General features: G+C 38.5%; 1 long non-coding RNA gene across 1 annotated transcript in view; it reads right to left on the reverse strand.

Annotated features, from left to right (window-relative positions):
• Nucleotides 1–2264, reverse strand: part of LOC145722477 (uncharacterized) — a 138414-nt gene extending 136150 nt beyond the window's left edge. Inside the window, exon 1 of the long non-coding RNA XR_014146780.1 lies at nucleotides 1622–2264. This is a non-coding gene — a long non-coding RNA (uncharacterized LOC145722477). The remainder of the gene's footprint in view (nucleotides 1–1621) is intronic.
• Between the last annotated feature and the right edge of the window lie 6674 nt (nucleotides 2265–8938).

Raw genomic sequence — 8938 nt, forward strand, 5'->3', positions numbered from 1 at the left:
GAAGCAGTTGAGAAGCTAGGTTTCTGCTTCTCACAGCATAGTTGTATGACCTTGGATAAGTCAATTAATTTATGTAGATCTCATTCCCATAATTTTTTAAACAATGCAGTCTAATTAGGTGATCTTGAAGATTCCTTCTGGCTTCACATTTCTAGAATTTTCTGACATTTTAGGAAAGGCAAGGAGAGAGATGATTGACATACAATGTTTCTTTCCATCTTATGCTTGTGGCTGTTCTTACTGCAGAGGGACCTATTATGGCTGAGCTTTCCATAATATAAAAAGCAAGAAAATTCATAGGTATTACTTCTCTTTTCAGCTTCTACTTTATTCTACAAGGGAAAATCTTGCTAAGTTCTGTAGGTTGCATACATTGCCCAGCAGTGATATATATGCTAATAGAGGTGAGAGTCAAGAGGCCCAAGCAAGCTCTTCCTTCTTTCAAAAAGCCAATAGATTCTATTATAATTTTCAGCATATTTTAAAACAACTCAATCTCAGTTCCTTAAGTTATTTAACTAGTAGTTGTATCCTTTTTAATAGAAGGAGAATCTAATGAATTTTTATAATTTGTTTGGATTTATAATAACACCATTTATTTACCTCTTCATTTTTCAAGGTACTGAATGATATTAATTAATTTTGGGGACTGGGGAGGCAATATAAAGTGTTTGGCCTCAGAAAATGGTCAGATATCCCTTTTAAGGAATTTTTAAGATACCAAAGAAGCCTATGAAAATAGAAATGAAAACCCACTATGAATCTTGTACTTTGAAAAAAACATTTAAGCACCGAAAGGGGTGAACCAGCAGAGAGAGGCATATAAAGAAAAGAGAGATGGTGGGAAGGACAAATTTGTTGTTAGCTTTTTCATTCCAAAATCTTAATAATCTATAGATTTTGATTGATTTTGTCTAGTTTTCAAAATATAGTATCACATTTTGAATGATTTCAAACGTTAGAGATTTGGGAAACTTTCAAATTTGAATTCTGTTAAATGGAATTGAATTTAAAATATATACTTAACTCCATCTGTAATTGCTAAAACTGAAATAATGTTAACATTTTAGAACACCATAGATTAAATAATTATCACTAATTTAAATTCATATTTATATCATTTTTCATGGAACTCTTAACTAATTCACTCTTCCATTTCTACATGTTAAAGAAAAAAAAAAAAAACACTTCCATCCAGTAACTTTTATCTATGGTTAATTTTTTTCTTTTTGAGTTTGCTTACATGATACCAATGTCAATCAGTTCAGTTAATCACCAATAAGATTCTAGTAGCTAATTCTCCAAAGTTTAGTTCCGTTTGTGTTTACGTAACTACCTTGCTTTGTAAATATTTAATGTGAAATCAGTCAAAGTGATTACATAATTTGTTAAAAAATTGTACTGTAATCCAAGAGTGGCTTTCCCCTATATAGTCCTCTATTCTGTGACAATGAAATAAAACATGTAAAAGAGACAAAAGCACAGCTCTGGCACCAATTAGGATTTTTTATTTTGACCTGAATTGAACTGTCTAAATTATATGCTATATGAGGACCACATTGTGCTGAGTCTAGCCCCATAGGTATTTTTACTTAAAGACCTGATTAATCTTAACTCTTACCTGTGCATCCTGAAATGGCCCAAACTCACTTCCTCAGATAGTACGTTTCCTCTTGGGAAGCCTTGGGATAAAAGAGAACTTATGATAATCTAGTAAGAAGTTGCATATGCAAGAAAGCAAGGTAAGATCAAGCAGAAAATGTAGACCAGGACTTGAGATGCATTAAAACTTCCAGAGAATGTCCTCTTGAGCAGAAATTGTTTGGGGGTAGAAGACTTCAAAGCCTGAAAGACACAGGCTTGAAGTCATTTCCGCCAGGTCAGAAGAGCTGATCACAGTTGGGAAAAGACATTTTCATTTTCAAGCACAAAATTGCTCTCATTCCTGCAGAACAGTGAGGAAAGTGAAACTGGAAGCGAGCCATGCACTTTGCTGGTTTTCCTTTGGGTGTGAATTTGTTCACATAGCTCTAAGTTCAGAACATAATGTTATGTTCTGGAAACACCGTGGTGTATTGTTAGGGCATGTAGCGTCATACTGAGGAACGTTCATTTCACAAAAGGGATTTTAGTTGCTAATAAGCAAACAAATACTATGTGTGTGTACTATAAACATACACACATACTATATATATAGTGTGTGTGTGTGTATGTGTGTGTGTATAAATGCTCTGAATTTTGGATTGACTAAAGAGGTGAAGAGAAAAAATACCATTTTTAAAAACCACCAAAAACTAGAATACTGAATACTTTCACTTTTTATTTAGAGGCAGAATTTCTGTGATACTTGATTTACCTTTAGCACAGAAGAGAGGGATATAAATTATTCCCTGTGAATTTTCCCCTTTCTTTGACTATTCAGATTAATCATTAGGATGGAATATCTCTGTATTTGTAACAAGGACTGCATTTCTGAGCTTAGAGTGTGGCACAGACTATTTTGTCAGAAGTAATTGAAGCATAATGCAGTCCCTATTCTTTTTTAATGCCTGTGTATTTGTTCATGTTTCATTAATGTCTCCAAGACCTACAGATAACAGAGTCTCTGTAGCATACTCTCTTCTTTCAGACAGTTGAAGGGTGTAGAAAGTGGATTGGGTGCAAAGCAGTGGTGCTTAATACCCTGACTTGAAGTGACTGCATTCCTTTGTAGCGTCCTGATGCCATTTCATTCCTATTGGTTTGTTCTTCGCAGTTGAGGGGCAAATTATTCCTGAAATGGACAGGAATGTTTTTATGTATTTTATGTATTTCTTACTGTTTCAGTGCATTGAGGTTATCTCTGCAAATAGCAGGCATTCAAGTATATTCTCAATAATTAAGGCTATTGTTTCAGTGCTGAAACACCGTATATTATATTCCAATCATCATGGAAGCCTAGAAATTCTTTTGGCTGGGTGACTGCCTCCTGCTAAGAAACCTTCAGGGATTCTTGAGCCTGTGACCTGCATGTGGTTCTGGGGGAAACAGCTTAAGCCTACGGGTCTGAGCCATGAGAGGGGGTGAACTTACCTTTGGACCACCAACTCCAGAACTCAGCTAGTGTTTGGAAAGTGCCAAGTAAAAATCTGGTCTTCTCAAGCCTTAAAAAATGAGAAATACAGAATGAAATGGTATTTTCGTTTTGAAAGACATTGCCACAATAACTTGATGGTTAAGTTTCTTGAATAAAAAGTAAATCTTGTTGGGCATCTGGGTGGCTCAGTCTGTAAAGTGTCTGCCTTCGGCTCAGGTCATGATCCCAGGGTCCTGGGATCAAGTCCCATGTCAGGCTCCCTGCTCAGCAGGGAGTCTGTTTCTCTTTCTTCCTCTGCAACCCCCCCGCCCCCCAACTCGTTCTCTCTCTTAAATAAATAAATAAAATCTTTTTTAAAAAATAGTAAATCTTGTTCCTATTTTGAAAGCAAAGGGACTGCTGATTGATTTTGATGACTGAGTCCTTCTCCACCTGTAAGCATTTCCTTAGGCCAGTCTTCACTCTAGTCTTTCCCCTCTTTCTGACCTGGGTTCCAGAGGTTACAGATGTGGTGTGGGGAGGGCACTTACCTGGGCTACAGGCTGAGTGGAGGAGAAAAAAAAAAGAATGTAATTTCTACATGGGAATCTACAGTGGGTCTTGTGAAGCTTATGTGTGACATTGAGGAAATATTCTCACTAGATCATAACAATAATACCTTTCAGAGGTACAACAACAAAGTAGACAGTCATCTGTTTTCTTAAGGTAAATTCAGTACTTTTATTCTGAGGTGATTCATAAACTTTGCCACTTCACAAAATCACTTTTGATACTTTCTTTGTGCTTGTAATGTTATCATTTTTTAGATTAAATGTCATAAAACCCTGACTTTGCAGTTCCTCAGTTGCATACTCTGACCACCCATTCTTTTGGAATATAACCTAAAAAATCCTGCGAAAACTCATTCAGTTGAGTAGTACAATCAAAGCTCATTAAGGGGGCGCCTGGGTGGCTCAGTTGGTTAAGCGACTGCCTTCGGCTCAGGTCATGATCCTGGAGTCCTGGGATCGAGTCCCGCATCGGGCTCCCTGCTCGGCGGGGAGTCTGCTTCTCCCTCTCCCACTCCCCGTTTGTGTTCCCTCTCTCGCTGTGTCTTTCTCTGTCAAATAAATAAATAAAATCTTAAAAAAAAAAAAAAAAGCTCATTAAGGAAGATAATGAATCAGTTGTTTTAATCCACCAATAAGGACACTTTGCTGGCAGGTATAATCCCTTCATCAACCAACTGGAGTGCCTGTCTTCTGCACAGCTGGCCCTGCTATTCTGCAAGGTCTTAAAATCTCCCTTTTGGTATACATTACTGGAGAGGAAAATCAAAGAAGTGTCATTTTTAGAAGGCATTGGGGCTATAGCTTAACTGATCTATTTTGCTGATCTGGCATAAATCCTTAATGCAAGTTAATCTACCACTGTCTACTGCAAAAAGTGACACCAGGTTTAGTTGAAATGGGATTCCTTTTATACCTTGAGATCACCATAGTTTAGATACAAAAAGGGCATCTGAAAATGTTCAGGCTCTCACACGGGGAATTCCGTGGGGAAAACTGGTGGAGTGTTCCAAAGGTGATGGTTTACAGAGTTCCTAGGGGAAATTCGGCATTGTGGTGTAGACCAGTGTTTCTCAAAATTTTTTTGGTGTGCGTCAGAACACCAAAATTACAACACATATCACTGGACCTCAACTCCAGAGTTTCTGTTTCAATAGGTGAGATATAAAGAATCTCTATTTCTAACAGTTCCCAAGCCTGTTCCCATGCTAGTCTTGGGACCACAGCATAAGAATCACTGGCCTAGAATATATTCTATCCCCGCAAGAGATCCCCCTAGCTTCTTGAGAGAGCTGGAAAAATTAAAGGAAAAGAGTAATGGAGTTTAGACAGGATGGAGAGGAACAGAGAGGCTTGGGGTTGACCGGTCAGGCCGTACACAGAAATGAAGCAAACTATGAAATCTAGAGACCTCTTTCAGCGCCCAGGAAACCCCCAGTAGGGATTTCTCTCTGCTTAGCTCCATAAATGAAAACCAAATTGACATTTATATGACGGCAAACCATAAGGCACGGCTACCAGCCTGCCAGCACGAGCCGTTCTGACTACCCACTGTTCTTTTTAAATGTTTCAGACACCCTGGGAGCAAGTGCGAAAAAACAGACTCATGATCTGAACAATATGAGGAGAAGGATTCCAGAGAATACACTTCACACAAAGACATTCTTTTCTTCTAAAACAGGTTAAGAGACACAGTGTAATGCAGCAGCAATTATTTTAGGGAGGAAAAAAAAAATACATAAAGGGCCTTTTCATGACTATTTCCAGACCTAAATATCCTTACTGCTATTTACCAATGCAGTTGAAATGTGGGTTATTTCATTTGGGAACACTTCTTACTCGTCAAGGAAAGGTAAGAAACAGTGCGTACGACATGGGGGTTTCCTAAAAGGTATCTTTGTTCAAAACACGTAAACAATTTGTCCCCACCCCCGCAGACCTTCAGCGACCAAGGATGATCATCTTTCTGCCCCAGGTAAGATGCACTTATGGACATTTTGGCTGTATTTTCTGGGTACCATAAGGCCAAAAAGAGAACTCTGATTTACAGTCAACAGTTTCAACAAGTGACCCTTGGCAGAAAGGGTCTGCTTTTTCAGCTGGCGCTGTTATCGAAGTTCAGAGAAATAGCTCATCTGTCTCTATTTTGGGTGTCTGGCAAATGGAGAACTGTTTGAGCATTCTCCATCCCGCTAAATGCTTACAGATGACTTCCATATTCTAGAGCATCTGCTGGTTATCTCATTTCTCTCATTTCGGGTGATTTTCCCTGTTGTGCTTTGAAAAGTCTCTCTCTCTCTCTCTCTCTCTGGCCTTTATTTTGTAAGTGCACTCTTGTTGCTATCGTCATTTGGGGAGAAATCAACAGATGTGTCTGGTGAGATGGGCCAAACCTGTGAATAATCTGAAAACAGAAGTGGTGATTTTTAAAAAAGGAAACAAACAAAAAAAATAAATAAGTCTGCTAAAAGCCCAGCTGAATCACAATTGTAAAATATCTTCAGGAAATGATTCATGGGCCGAAAGTAAACAGTCATCAATAATTTTGGGATCCTATTTGGAAAGTTCTTATGAACAACACAGTACTCAAAGATAATTCTATACACATGTAGTTGCTATGTGTGATGCATATATATAATATAAATGTTGTTCATAACTTACTATTATAAATGAATGTACTCATTCTTTTTTTTTTTTTAAAGATTTTATTTATTTATTTGAGACAGAGAGAATGAGAGAGAGAGAGCACATGAGAGGGGGGAGGGTCAGAGGGAGAAGCAGGCTCCCTGCCAAGCAGGCTCCCTGCCGAGCAGGGAGCCCGATGTGGGACTCTATCCAGGGACTCCAGGATCATGACCTGAGCCGAAAGCAATCGCTTAACCAACTGAGCCACCCAGGCGCCCATAAATGAATGTACTCATTCTTATCCTTACTGATGCTTTGCCAGGTACAGTGCTTAGCACTATACCCTGAAAATATGAAAACAGCCAAATATCTGGGTTCTTCCTGAGGGAATTTTTCTTCATTTCCATAAGAGACAGACACATGTAGCTCATTATATATTTATTCCAGCCCCTTCATTTGCTTTTTAGAGCACATGAATGGTGTTCTGCATATATTTAGTCTTGTCTAACTTCCAGTTAATCAGCTATATGGGGCACTTACACACGAATTTGAATATTAATGTATTTATTTAAAAGCAGGATGACTAGTGACGTTAAAATTGTGATCTTGAATTGATTAATGCCCAATGAAAATTTCTCTGATGCAACTGCTAATTGGATGCAAGGATGGGTATTTTAATTGCAAACATCTCCTTCAAAAAGAGACAGCACAATGGACATGTGATTAGCTAATAGTCTTGTTTTCTTAATTTTTTTGAGGTCTTAAGATACAGAAAAAATGAAAGAACAACATAAAAAACACCCATCATAACAAACAACATTGAAACATACCATAGTTATATTTGCCCCATCATTTTTTTTTTTTAAAGATTTTATTTATTTATTTGACAGAGAGAGACACAGCAAGACAGGGAACACAAGCAGGGGGAGTGGGAGAGGGAGAAGCAAGCTTCCATGGAGCAGGGAGCCCAATGCGGGGCTCGATCCCAGGGTCCTGGGATCATGACCTGAGCCAAAGGCAGACACTTAATGACTGAGCCACCCAGGCGCCCCTTGCCCCATCATTTTTTAAAGAAACAAGACATTACAAATGTAACCAGTCTCCTGTAACAACTCCCTGTCATTCCCTTAGTTTCCCTCCCTTCCCAAAGACGACTTCTGTCATGAAGTGGACGCACTTGATTTCCAATCCATTTCTATTTTATATACATATGCTACATACTTACCCAAGGCAATGTTGTTCACCAACATTGCAAAAACAAAACAAAATGAAACACTTAAAAAAAAAAAAAAAACCCTGGATATATAAAATATCTTGTATCTGCTATTTCATCAGACACACATTTTCTATTACTAAAGCCCGGGAAAGCCCAAACCTTTAAGAAGCCATAGTGCTACAGTCTGAAGGTTTGTGTTCCTCCAAAATTCATATGTTGAAACCCTAACCCGCAAGGAGGGTGGGTGGGACCCTTGGGAAGTCATGAGGGTGGGGCCCTCATGTATGGACTCTCTCTTATAGAAAAGACCAGAGAGAGATCTTTCACTTCTTCCACCATGAGAAGATACAATGAAAAGTCTGGGACCTGAAAAAGGGTCCTCATACTACCATTCCAGCACCCTCCACCCTCTGGCCTCCAAAACTGTGAGAAATAAATTTATGTTGTTTATAAGCCACCCAGTCTGTGGTATTTTGTTATAGCCACCCAAATAGACTAAGACACACAGCTTTCTTAGCTTTGCAATCTTTAATATAATGTATGACAATAATGACCTAAAGAACACCTGTGTCCACCTGCCTTGTGGGATTGCCCATTGGATGCAAAGATGAATTTGAGAGTTGGACTGTTGCTTGGGCGCAGATCAGAGGACGAGGGAAGAAAGCCAGCCACATGTAAGAGTGTAGTCAGGGAAGGGAAACTATTATTTTTTGTTTGTGAAAATGAGGCAAAATGGATTTCAGCAGCTGCTTGAGAAAATACTTTTGCCATCTTCAGAAGGGGGGTTGAGATATCATATTGACACTGCCTCCTGCTCAGGAAGATATCGATTTCTGTCCTTTGTTTCAGAAGATGCCACCCTTGATGGCAATCTCTATCTTTGGATAATAATGACATTAAAAGCTCTAAAGTGGGACCAAGTGTCCTTGCCACATTTTGTCTTTTTTTGATGTTGTTGTTGCTGCCACATACTGTCTATAGCTGATATCTAGCCTAGTAAAAAAGATCCCTCACATACCTAATTGCACTGTGTCTTATTGCTCTTACTCCTGAGTGTTTTCAAGGAATTGACCCTTCTGTTAAATACAAGAGACTGCTTCAGGTCACTGAATGGGACTCTTTATACAGCAGCTTTGAGTTACCTGAAGATTTCTGTGATCATAACTGCTTGGGCAATGGACTTCCAGCCTCCCAATATCTCCTATGGTAACGATGCTGCTGTACTATTAAGAATGGGTTGTACGACCAATGCAAAAAAAAAAAAAATGAGAGGTTATATACACCTCATGGGGGCCAACGACAAACAATGATATGACCCCAAAACAAACATACTTATACAATGATCTACCTTGAAAAGGAAAAAAAGTGCACATCTTTATTAGCTCTTCTATGAATAAAACTTATAATTAAAAGACTTTGTTTTGACTACTCATGTATGTTAGCTATAAAGAATAGTCCTTAAATTCTATCTAC

This window comes from Leptonychotes weddellii, chromosome 7 (genome assembly GCF_054177405.1).
Source record: "Leptonychotes weddellii isolate Sample4059 chromosome 7, ASM5417740v2, whole genome shotgun sequence".
NCBI classification, from domain to species: Eukaryota; Metazoa; Chordata; class Mammalia; order Carnivora; family Phocidae; genus Leptonychotes; species Leptonychotes weddellii.